Source organism: Podarcis gaigeae (assembly GCF_964106915.1).
Source record: "Podarcis gaigeae genome assembly, chromosome: 6".
In the NCBI taxonomy this organism is placed as follows: Eukaryota; Metazoa; Chordata; class Lepidosauria; order Squamata; family Lacertidae; genus Podarcis; species Podarcis gaigeae.
The window spans coordinates 34,500,321-34,512,416 of record NC_139682.1 but is presented as its reverse complement, the minus strand read 5'-3'; the positions used below and the strand labels follow the sequence as shown (position 1 = coordinate 34,512,416).

At 43.1% G+C, this 12,096-nt stretch overlaps 1 protein-coding gene across 4 annotated transcripts in view; it reads right to left on the bottom strand.

Annotated features, from left to right (window-relative positions):
• The window catches only part of SYT6 (synaptotagmin 6), a 139,039-nt gene that overhangs the window by 109,157 nt on the left and 17,786 nt on the right, over positions 1-12,096 (bottom strand). For 2 of the 4 annotated variants that reach the window (XM_083746039.1, XM_083746040.1), the window contains exon 1: positions 10,430-10,661. The exons of the other annotated variants lie outside the window; for them this stretch is intronic. The gene's annotated coding sequence lies outside the window, so the exon portion shown is untranslated. Of the gene's footprint in view, positions 1-10,429; positions 10,662-12,096 lie in introns of those variants that run through there. 4 annotated transcript variants of the gene reach the window in all.

Genomic DNA, 12,096 nt, shown 5'->3' with positions numbered 1-12,096 from the left:
GTAGATATATGCAGATATAGCTACAGATGAAAAATGTGGATTGAAGGGGCTGTTTGTCTTGCAAGGTGGCACAAAAGCATTTAAAATAAATAATGGAAAGAAATAAAATAAGAACAGTCTTAGTCAGAGGCAGGAGCCCCTGTTAATTGCATCTGTCTGAAAAGTGCACAAGATGTGCTTATTGATCTAACCCAGTAAAGCTGTTCTTATGTGTCATATGACCTTATGCAACTGTTATGCAACAGAAGATGAGTATGCGTGTGAGTAAGTTAGGGACAGCATCCAAAAGAATATCTCTGTGTGTATGTGACAATCTCTGCATGATTCTCTTGGTAAGAAGAGGGGTAAGAGTTTCACAGCCTATTGGAAGGAACACACTCTCAAATGTTTTAGTTATACAGCTTCGAATTAAGCAAGTAATTTGCCCTGGGAAATAAAAAACTGCAGCTCAGTTATATGCCAAACACCAATAAATGTGAAGTGGGAAGAGGGGAATTATGGAAGGCAACAAAGCAATTTGCAAAAAGGGGCAATTAGATTATTTCTTCAATAGATTCAGTGTGCTACCGCTACAGCCTTTCACACAAACTTTCCTATTCAATAATATTCCCCTCTAGTCCTCGCATTATTCTAGCTAAAGACCTGAACCACAACACCTTTCCAATCACCACACTGGGCCAATGCCTCCTTCCAGTGTTCTTCCCATCTCATTCCTGCCTTATGAATGTCCCTGCTTTGTTGCTCCCTCCCCACCTCCAGAGCAAAAGAAATAAGGGTCTCTCCCCCCTGTGTAGCACACACCTGCTTTCTTTTCAGTCTGGATTTCTACTATTGTAAGGAGAAGAATAGAGCAGCAAGCCCGCTAAACTGTCTGCCTGCTCCTATTTAGACACCATAAACACACCAGCACCTGAGGGGGCTTCTTGCCAACCAGCCTTTTGCATCGAAGCTTTTTTTAAAAGAAGCAGCAGCAGTAGCAAATAACAAATTCTCTGTAGGACAGCTGAAAAGGAAACACCTCAAGAAAGCTTGAAGATACTGTAGGGACAGTGGTTGACTAACTCATTATGATTAATAAAGAACTGAACTAAGGGACAGGATAGTCAAGAAGAAGAATCCACTCTGCAGGCGAGCTGTTTACTGAGCATTCATCCTGATTTGCGTGCACAAAACTTAGACAAAGGCTAGTCCACATCGACCATTTGTTCTGATTTGTTTGAGGCAAAGACCATTCATCCTGATTGCTTATATGTCTTCCCATTAATCATTTTTCATCCCATACTTTTCAGTGCCTTTCCCATCATTCCCCCAACTGCAAAAAGTCATTTTTAAAAGGATCTGTTGCCCTTTAATCCATTTTAATTGCAAAAACCTAAATTTCTGATTTGTGCTTGAATTCCTCCTGGAGGCAACCTGGAGTCTGGCCCTAGAAGAAAGGATTTTACTGCAAGGTTGCCTCATTCAAGACACCTGTAACATGTTTGGAACCCAACTCCTGCTCTGACATTCTGCTTGTGTGCAAAAACAGCAGCCTGAGCTCTGCTCCCATTGTTGTCCCTGTCGCCCTCCATGAGTTGGATGGTGAACTTCTGAAGTGGGGACCCTCTTGTATTTGTGCAGAGGCCCCCATTTGATTTACAACTAGGATGGGAGATAAAGTCAAATCAGTTCACATCTACGGGCAAACCTACCTAATTCATACTTTCCAAAACTATATGCGAGTCGAAACACTGCCATCCTTTGAAATTCACAGTTCTCCAAACTTTACAGTGTAGTTCTCCAGTCAAGCAATGTGTACAAAAATGCACATGCTGGGATGAAGTGTGCAGATAAATGCATGTATTAGTGAAAATGGCACACACAAAATGCATTATGTTAGGGGAAATGGCTTGCAAAAGAAATGTATGCATTAGTAAAAACTGCATACTAGAATGTGCGTATTGGGGGGAAGCACATATGAGGACTTTAAAAAAAAAGTTGCACACTTATCTGGAAATATGGAGAACTGAACTTAAGTAGAGTTCAGGTCCATAGAGAACTGAACTCAAGATTGGGCAAATGATGAACTGGGAGAAACAGAAATCGACAGATTTGCCCATCACAATTTAGAACCCTCATCTTAACGGCAAAGGAGCTTCCATGAGTCCAGGAGGTTCCCTGCTTCAGAAATTCACTCTGCAACTCATGGAAGGCTTGAAGTTCCTCTTGCATGCATCTGGAATGCCTGAAGAGAACTGCCGTTTCCTTAAAGGGTTCCCCACAGGCAAACCACAGCTGAAGAATCCTGAATGCCTAATCAGGGATCCAGCAAAGCAATATTAGCTCAGAGTTGCCACTGTAATTATGCAGCAGAGTTAAGATGCATGAGGTAATGGATTATTCTGTACAGTATTGTATTTTTGTGCTCCTCATCTCTCACAGAACCTTCAGACTGGATGTGGCTGGCAGCTGAGAAAAACGGCATTAGAAAGTTAGGCTTTTCCTCCCCAGGAGGGCTCATCCAATTTGGCTTTTAACAGCCACCATGAGAGTCAATCTGAACTCTTCCCTTCCAAGGCAAATCATTAATGTCGTTACACATTTCATCCCTGAAGTGGGAAGCAAGACGACCCTTGATAAATTCCTTATTCTCTCCACTTTCACTTAGGAATCTCCCACAGACAGGGGGTAACATTGATTGTCCTCTATCTTCCCAGTGATAAGTGTGATGTACTTAATCATATGCCTACATTACTCCCAGGGGGAGACGACTCTGACTGTCTATGACTAACTCTTTAATTGGACCCCTGCATCTGTAAGAAAAAATATTGGGATTGGTTTTATGACATCTGTGGTTCCTGATGTAGATAGCCCTATGCAGATGTGGGTGTTTCCTTCAATCACAGGGCCTCTTCCTTTGTCTTGGCTATGGGATCAGCACTGACCATGGACTGACTGAATGTCTTTTAACTAAAGATGATATCTTACAGGGGACTTTCTACATGGGAGGTGGCTGCAAAAAAGTCATTTATTCCCCTCCCACATACACCTTACCTGTAACTTCCTCCATCAGCAGCCTCTGGTGGATCTCAGTCCCTTCCATGAATGGAATGGGCACTCTAATTAACTTTAGATTGTAAGCATACTGTATTCATTTCCCCCCAATCATGTTCAGCAACATTGTTTCTCTTGGCTGCTGCTTCAGATCCCTAAATTAGTCATAAGAGTGACTCAGTCCAGTCGTGTGAGTTAAGGGGACCATATCATGTGCCTGATGTGATGCTGCTGCTAAATAAAAGGGGGCCCAGACATTCAAAACAGGTCACATGTTCAAGTCATTAGCCACTGCCCAGTCCACCCCAACCCCTGTTGCAGCAGCGGCGGGCAGGGATAGCTCACATTGCCCCAAAACTCCCCTACCTATTCTTGGAACATGTGATGAACTCCCCCTGAGATCACAGCCAATCAGATTTTGCATGTCAGCGAGGTCAAATGAGGGCAAGTAAAAGCAAGGGCAAGTGTCAGTGATTGTACTGAAAAAGGCTTATTCAGTTAAATTACCATCAGTTGCCCTTGCTCTTATTCAACAAGCAACCATTTTCATAAGGCATGGCCAATATTGCTTTCATGTTTACAAAAAAATAGTGTGGGACTCCTGTTTTAAACATAATGTAGAGTAAACAGTTACCTATTTTTTTAAAAAAAGATAAAATAACTCTGCCTTTATTCTCAAGGATCTTCACTAACCAGTTTGAAACTCTTTTAATATATACTGTATGTGTATGGTAGGAAGGGTGTTTAGGAATGCACTCCATTCCTAAATGATGTTTTGCCTTATATTGTCCATATGGCACAGTTGTTGAATTGCTCTCTGTCACACAGAAGTTCCCATCATAGGGATTTTTGTCAGGAAAGAGCTCAAGTGTGCTCAGGTTCCAGAGATAATCATCCCAATAGATATAGTTGACTGATAGTCTCACTCATTGTTGTGCCTAGTAAAAGGCAGTGTTGTGCTTTGTTCTCTTTCTATAGATCACTACACTATGACCGGTAGGCAGCACATCTTAATGTGTTCATATAAATTCTATATCACATCATGGGTGAGGTGGAAAGAAAAAGAAAGAGGAAAATACTCTCAGATTTACTGGAGAAAGAAACCCCAGGCTAAAAATAAAATAAAATCCTCCTATCCAAATACAAAGTGCAAAAACAGGCAGCAGGATGCAAAATAAACCATTTATCAACTCAGCAGAATATACATTTGTAGGTGGGTGGGGGTTAGAAATGGGAAATAGTCAAGATTCATAAGCCTATTATTGTACTTTGCATCCAATTAAATCCCAATGAGATCTAACGTTGTTCTTGGTATGAGGGATAGGAAATATGATGGTTCTCAGCTTTTTCCTTAGCCTTTTGGCTCTGTTCATATACCTATAGATTCTGTAAGGACTGGAAAGCAATTACTTTCCACATGCAGATATGGATATTGAGCTAGAAATTTAAATTTAAGCAAGTCAGCAGCCATGCTATAACACAGTGAATAGTGCCATGAACACCTGGCGCTTCTCTGAGCATTGTTCAAAATGTGGTGGAGACCTTCCTTCTCAGAGAATGGAAGCATCATGCTCTATAGAAGAACAGTACCATCTATATCTATCTACCATCTATCTATCTATCTATCTATCTATCTATCTATCTATCTATCATCTATCTATCTATCTATCTATCATCTATCATCTATCTATCATCTATCATCTATCATCTATCATCTATCATCTATCATCTATCATCTATCATCTATCATCTATCTATCTATCTATCTATCTATCTATCTATCTATCTATCTATCTATCTATCATCTATCTATCTATGAATGAAAGCCAGCTGTCAACGTTCCATCCCATTCATCTAACATTTTGTCTGACTTTACAGAACCCAGGATGGGACTGTGCAGACGGAAGGAGGTAGAAGCTGAGGTCACCTGGGTAGAAAAGAAATTCGTTCCCTCTCCCCAGTGTTGTCCCAATGGTATCCCTTTATTTTATTCTACAAACGTGAACATTTGCCATTCACACTTACAAGAAAAGTAAAGTTTAGCACTTGAGGACCATGTGACGGTGAAGGCAAAGCCTACCTTTCATTCCTGATCCTGCAAGGCCTGACTCTCCCTCACAGAGATCCCTTCACAGGGTGCAATGTGTCTCTGTGCACCTAGAGGCTGGTAGACTGAAGCCCACAAGTCTTCCTTTCATGCACACTTATATGCTCCCATTCCACCCATCGTAATGAAGGGCATTTTGCTACTAATAAATAATATATAGTGTAGCTAAAAAAATCAATCTCATTATGGCAAGGCTGAAGGCCAATTTTCACTTGATTTTTTGATGAGGCAAAGATCTGATCCAGTGCCTTGGCTATGTCACATTGTGCTTGTGAACGACTGTTTTCGTTGGTATGCTACTATTTTGAGTGTTTCTCTCTCTCTCTCTCTCTCTCTCTCTCTCTCTCTCTCTCACACACACACACACACACAGAGAGAGAGAGAGAGAGAGAGACAGAGAGAGAGAGAGAGAGAGATGATCAGTGCTAGGGTGCAATGAACTTGGATCAAAGACATTTACTTCCCATCCTTGAGCCAGGCCTCTATAGCCTCTGACCATTCCCTGCCCTGGGCAAAAGGGTATTTGCCTTTTGCCGCACACCAAACAACAAGCTCTCTATAAAAAGCAGGATGGCAGAAATCAGTTTCCCCCATGAGAACCCAAATTCCCTTCATGATAATCAGGATGCTTTGTGCCTTAATCAGTAGCTCTCTGGGGCATTATAAATGTGGTAGTAACAGTTGTCAATGCTTTACGCTTAACAGATGACAATCTAATAAGCTATTATAAGCCATGCTGAGCATAATTATAGTTTGTGGCTGTGTGCTAACCTCCCGACATTTTGCCATAATGCATTGTAGCAACATCTGTAAATGACTCAATAATGATGAATACACATGGCTCAATCCCTGCCGGAGTTAGACAGCTGCTTCCAAATTGTCCACAGATTGCCAGCACCTAGCCAGCTTAGTCTGGTAAACTTCTAAGAGGCTGACTAACTTTGAATGCGGATGTTTAACTCCGACTCCCCCTCCCACCTGCCTCTTCATGGCAAACAGGCCTGCATGTAGCTGCGTCCTCTGGGACCAGGCTGACATCAAGAGCATTCAGAAGAAAGCGACCCAGGCTGATGGAAGCAAAGAAAGATTTCCCATTTCTTGTGCTGATCTGTCTAAGGTTTCATTTCAGGAAAGGACTCAAAAGAGCTGTGTGCAAATTGGAGAACAGCAGTGTCGCCCGCATGTCCCCCCCCCCATTGGGGGATTCCCATTGTCATCTGGTTGGTGGTAGTGAGTAACAGGATGCTGGATTAGAAAAACTTTTGGTCTGATCCAGAATGGCTGTTCTTATGGCATTGAATGAGGACAATTGCAGTGGCTCCCAACTGGTGCAGCACCACTGGAGGTTTTCATCTCCCTGCCTTGTGCTGTAACAAAGAGGTGTAGCTAGTTGTATAGTCAGCCCTGAATCTGGGCACTCAAGCGCCATGCATCAGGCAGGATGCCAGGATCCCTGCAAACCTGCACAGTACAGCTATGCGGGGTGGCCACCTCCTTCCAATGCTATTGGGTAGAGTTCTTATTTTCCCCTCCACTTGCTGTAATTTATTTATTGTTACATTTCTATCCCACCTTTCCTTTCCGAAGGAGCCTGAGGTGGTCTACATGGTCCTCCTCCTGCCCATTTCATTCTCCCAACCTGTGAGGTATGTTAGGCTGAGAGAAGCTGACTGACCCAAGAGCTTCATGGCTGAGTGAAGATTTGAACTCATGTTTTCCAGACCCTAATCCAGCACTCTACCCACTGCATTGACACCATTTCTCTCTTTTGTCACTGATTCTAACCAGTTCTGCTCCAACAGGTGGACTTCATACATGCACTAGTCTTGTTGAGGGAGGTTTTAGGCTCTTAAAGAAGCCATCTATACAGACACCCTTATCTTGTTGAGTGGCTTTGTTTCAGTGCCCTAAACCTTGTGGGGGCTGCCTGTTTCTCCTTCTCCTTCCTGACCCCTGCAGCTGCCTGACTGCCCCACCTCCTGACAGCTCCACATCACTTTGGATGAGCTGAGTTGAGCTGAGCTGAGATGACCTGGGTTGATCCGGGGCAGTCAACTCAATCCAGCCTGAGCCTGAAGCGGCCTATTTCAGTCTGGGATCCAGGTTTGGGCCAAAACTAGGATACAGCCCTATTGCTGGTCTGTACAGATTTACTGTCTTTGCAATTAGAGGGAATTATTACTATGAATTCATTAATGCCTCAGTACTATACAATTTGTGACTCAGGATCAATGATTTCAGTTCTTTCCAGTACTGTACCTCAATACAAGATCTAATGGGGTTTAGCCATCAAAGCTCACTCTTTCTTTCTTTCTTTCTTTCTTTCTTTCTTTCTTTCTTTCTTTCTTAGCACCAAGCCTGGGAACCTAACCCCAATCCTAGACCCCAGAGTTATATGAAAGCTGGAAAGAACTTTTGGTTGTCCAGAGTTATTTGTCCTTGAAGGACTTTTTTGTGCCTTTAACAGGTGTGTGGCAGGTTGAAATCCCAAGTAAAGCTTTTCCTGGCCTGGCAAGGAGATGAATTATGTGGAAAGCTGTCACGTTGCTATGAAAGGCACCAAACCATTGCTAAGAAAGAAGAGACAGGAAAGATGATGAGCCTCAAAGGTGTAATTTAGGAAAGACAGGGGGCAGCCCTCACACCACCTGTGATTACTCCTCAAGAGCACTTGTCTTTCTGGTTCAAAACTCTGACTATTATAATAAATGCCTTAGGGGTGTATGCCAAAGGCATAAGTTTCTGTTGTTTCTAAACAGAGAGTACCCATTTATCCTGCATTGCTAACATTGCTATAGCTCTTACACTGATTTTTCTTTTGATACTGTATTGAAGAAATCTTTAAAACACACTGGGGTTTTTTTTTTAATGGCCTAACTGAAGACCTATCAGTATGACTGCAGTCTGGGAGAAAAGGTCAAGCAACCAGGCCATGTTGAGCAGCCAAGTACAATGCCCAGAGTGATAAGGCATCCTAGGGGTAAGGCATTCACGGTATGTCTTCATCGGATTTAACTGATCCTTCATCCTGTCTGTCAAATTCAAGAATCTCCAAGGTCCTAAGAAGTCAGGGTTGGCCCGAGACATTTTGGTGTTTGAGGTGGAGCAGCAAATGGTTCCCGCCTCTCCAAAGTAAGGTGTAACATCAGCTAAATTGTTTTGTCACCTGAGACAGAAAATTCTACAAGTGTTTTGTAATAATACTACTGACAACTTGTCCATTTGCTGCCTTTTCATGTCTCCCATAATCAGCTATCTGAGTTGACTTCGTCCCTTTGCCTAACTGTAGGGCCGGCACCATGAAAAGTACTCACTGGGTCAGTAGAGTAAGCAGGTGTCTAGAGAAAAACAGCACATCAGTTCCTTTAGAAAGAGTGCAGAAGAAGACGTGTCAGCAAGTGAAGTTTTTCTTACCACTGACTGCTAAAATCCCATCTTCTGCACAGCTAATAAAAGGTGCAGGAGCCCTGCCCTCCTCTGCTACTGTTCTCTCTAGGGAACAGCATCATCATTATTTAAACTGGCTTTTTGCCATCCATTGATGGGGGAAAGGCTCCACCCTCCATGGGAACTGGGGGTGGCACTTTCCTTAATCCCTTGTTGCATCTCAAGCCCTTAAGTGAAGAATCATCATTGCGTGCCCTGGTAATGCTCTTTGTCTGTGAAGCAGAGCTGGAGCTGTCACTTGAGCTCAGCTGGATGAGTGAGGAGGAGGCTCTGTTCCTGTGTTGTTTGGTATGCCTTTTGTATCCATTAGCTTGCAAAAAAAGGAGAGGTCTCACCCTTAGAATGTAATGCACAGCAACCATTTTCACAGGCATGCATAAGTCTCTGATCCCAGAGATTTTGCAGGCAAATGGCAAGCACCTTCTCCCCCACCCCCCACCCCGCCGCCTCTCCACCAATGACCCAAGTCACAGAATGCCATGCACCATAAAATCCCATTAAACCAAACAGCTACAGTGATCAGGTTCAACGCTCGGGTCAGGTAATTCTGGGTCATGCATCTGACAGAAGAGCTGCACCACTTGATGGGGGAGGAGGAGGGGGGAAGGAAATTTAAGAAAGCAATTGATGGACTGGTCTATTGATTCAGTTTAAAGTGCAGATCTGCATCTCCTTCCAAGTTTACGAAGAAGAGGCGGGGGGATTTTACATGGTCAGATTCCTAAGCACTTAGAACAGCGTAGAATTTTTGCACTTCACCTGGGGGAACAAACACCCTGGATTCCGTCCAGAGCAATATCCTGAAGACCGCTTGTGCTAAGAGCTGGGCTCCTGGCACCCAGCCTGCCGTGCTGGCTGCTCAGTTTTCTACAATGTTGTCAAACATTAACATGCTGTAGCATAACAAATGGAACTCAATTTCAAGGTAGCACCAATTAGCATCCGCTGGCTTCCATGCGCTTACCACTCCCGAGAGAGTTATCTCCAGCCCATCTGAAATCTCTTCCACAATAGCTCCCCCCTTCCTCCCCGCTTCTCAGTCCCAACAGGATATGATTTTGCAGTGTTTAAGTATAATTAAGCAGAGAGCGTGCAACAGACAAAGCCCTATCTTTCCCCAACCCAGATTACGATTATTATTGTTGGCGATTATATCCATGAGTTCAACAAAGCAAAAGGATTAGATCTCTTAAATAAGCAAGTTGGGGGCTTCCACAATTCCCAGATAGAAATTACACTGATCTCAGGGTCTGATATGGAATTGCGGCGGGGGTGGGAGGTGGGGTGGGGAGAGTAGAAACATCAGAGCTTGGCAGTGCGAGAAGGCACACAAAGAAGGCAAAAAGAGAAGTAGTACAGGATAACACCCAGAAATGTAAACAGCGAAAACATTAAAGCGGAGGGGGGTATATGAAAGGAAGCATGGACTCAAACAGAAAGTTAAATGAGCAATCATATGGGGAAATGAGATTAACAGGCTCACATGTGCACATCAATCTATCTGTGACGAGAATTACACACACGCTGCTGCTCCAGCAGTAGTTTTGCGAAGCAAAAAAAGATGCTAAAGAGCAAACATCTGCAAAGAGGGGAAATCAGCAGCTTGTCAGTTGCATTCTGCAAAACAATGGAGAAAGCCTTTGCTCTGGTTCGAAGAAGTAGGCATAAGCACATGCTGGGTGTCTCTGCCTCGGTGAAAAATATCTGAAAGCAAAAATGCACGTCTCAGCCCCAAAGCTGCACCAGCTTCTGAGGCACAGTCAGCAAAGGGAAGGAGAGGATTCTTATCAGCATGAAAGGGAAACAGAAATAAAGAAAGCAACTTTGTGAGCTTTCACTTACCAGGCAGGCTTCTGTTCCCGAGCCCAGCTCTCTGGCACCTTCCTCAGTCTGCTCCACATATGCAATTAGCAGCAGAGATAGGGACTGTGTGTTTCTATGGAGTTTGAGATTCTGTTCCTCGACTAGGCATGAGGTGACTGCAGCTACACTGGAGTCGGCTCAGAGGTCCACATGCACAAAAAGTCTACAAATCTGATCAGCCTCTCTGTACACTGCCTAGGGAGTGATGCAGCCAGCCAGCTTTCAGCTCACATCTGGGCATAAACGCGCATGCACACACATTTCTGTGTGTGCAAATGATTTACACAAGCTCACTACCTGTTTTCAGCCCAGTACTTCTATTTTGTCTTGATACTTGCACAGATATTTCTGTAAGTTAGGCAGTAAAAGAACTGCTGCATTTAGAAGCATAATGTTGGGTACTGGAATTGTGCATTTATACCATTTTTTGAGAGGACTTGATTGATAGCTTTTACAAACAGCCAGTTTCCGAAGACACCTTCAGACATGTGCTGATTATATCAGAAGCCACATTATTGGCTCTAAATACTGCTTAACACTTTTAACATGTTTATACTGCATAGCTCTCCTGGTTACTCATTTGTCATAAGTCATCATTTTATACACTTATTTCTAAAAATATAATTCCCTACAACTAACCCTACAGGTCCCATTAGTGGCTTCATTCTAATAATGTATTACAGTGGTACCTCAGTTTATGAACTTAATCTGTTCCCGAAGTCCATTCTTAAACTGAAACTGTTCTTAAACTGAGGCGCGCTTTCCCTAATGAGGCCTCCCACCACCGGTGCCCTTCCACCGTTCGGATTCTGTTCTTAGACTGAGTTAAAGTTCCCAAACTGGGACACTATTTCGGGTTTTGTGGAGTTCGTAAACCGAATCGTTCTTAAACAGGACAGTTCTTAAACCTAGGTACCACATACCTAGGTATCTGAAGAAGTGTGCATGCACACGAAAGCTCATACCAAGAACTAACTTAGTTGGTCTTTAAGGTGCTACTGGAAGGATTTTTTTTTTGTTTTGACTAGGTACCACAGTAGGCCTTTTGTGGTCTTACAAATAAGTTCTTTTAATGGTATGACTTGCAAGTATGTAACTAATTTCCATCCAAGACAGTCCACAAAACTTGAACCTGAACAGCAAAAAGGAAAAACAAAAAAAATTCCTTCCAGTAGCACCTTAAAGACCAACTAAGTCAGTTCTTGGTATGAGCTTTCGTGTGCATGCACACTTCTTCAGATACACATGACAAAAAGGAAAGTCATGTATATTAGCCAAATCATTTTTTGGCTCTATTGCATGCCCTGACCTCAATTTTATGCGACTCATGAGGGCTGCCAAAGCTCCCTCATTTTCCTATCCCATCCATTTCCTCCTTATTTCTCCTGGTTTTTAAAAGTGTGCTTTCCTTCTATGTAGTATCAGAAATTGAAGGGTTCCCTGCCCCATTGTATGATTTCTAGAAAATAAGCTGTCTGAGAGCAAATTGTTGGCCTTGGCGGAGGTGTGAGTGTGTGTAAACTCAGAAAGGAATTCTTTTCACATGTTTGCCTCAGCAGTAGCTGTATTGGTCTTTTGTACTAAAATGAACCTCCATACATTTACTTGACAGAAACCCCAACAAACCTAGTGAGGCTGACTTCTGA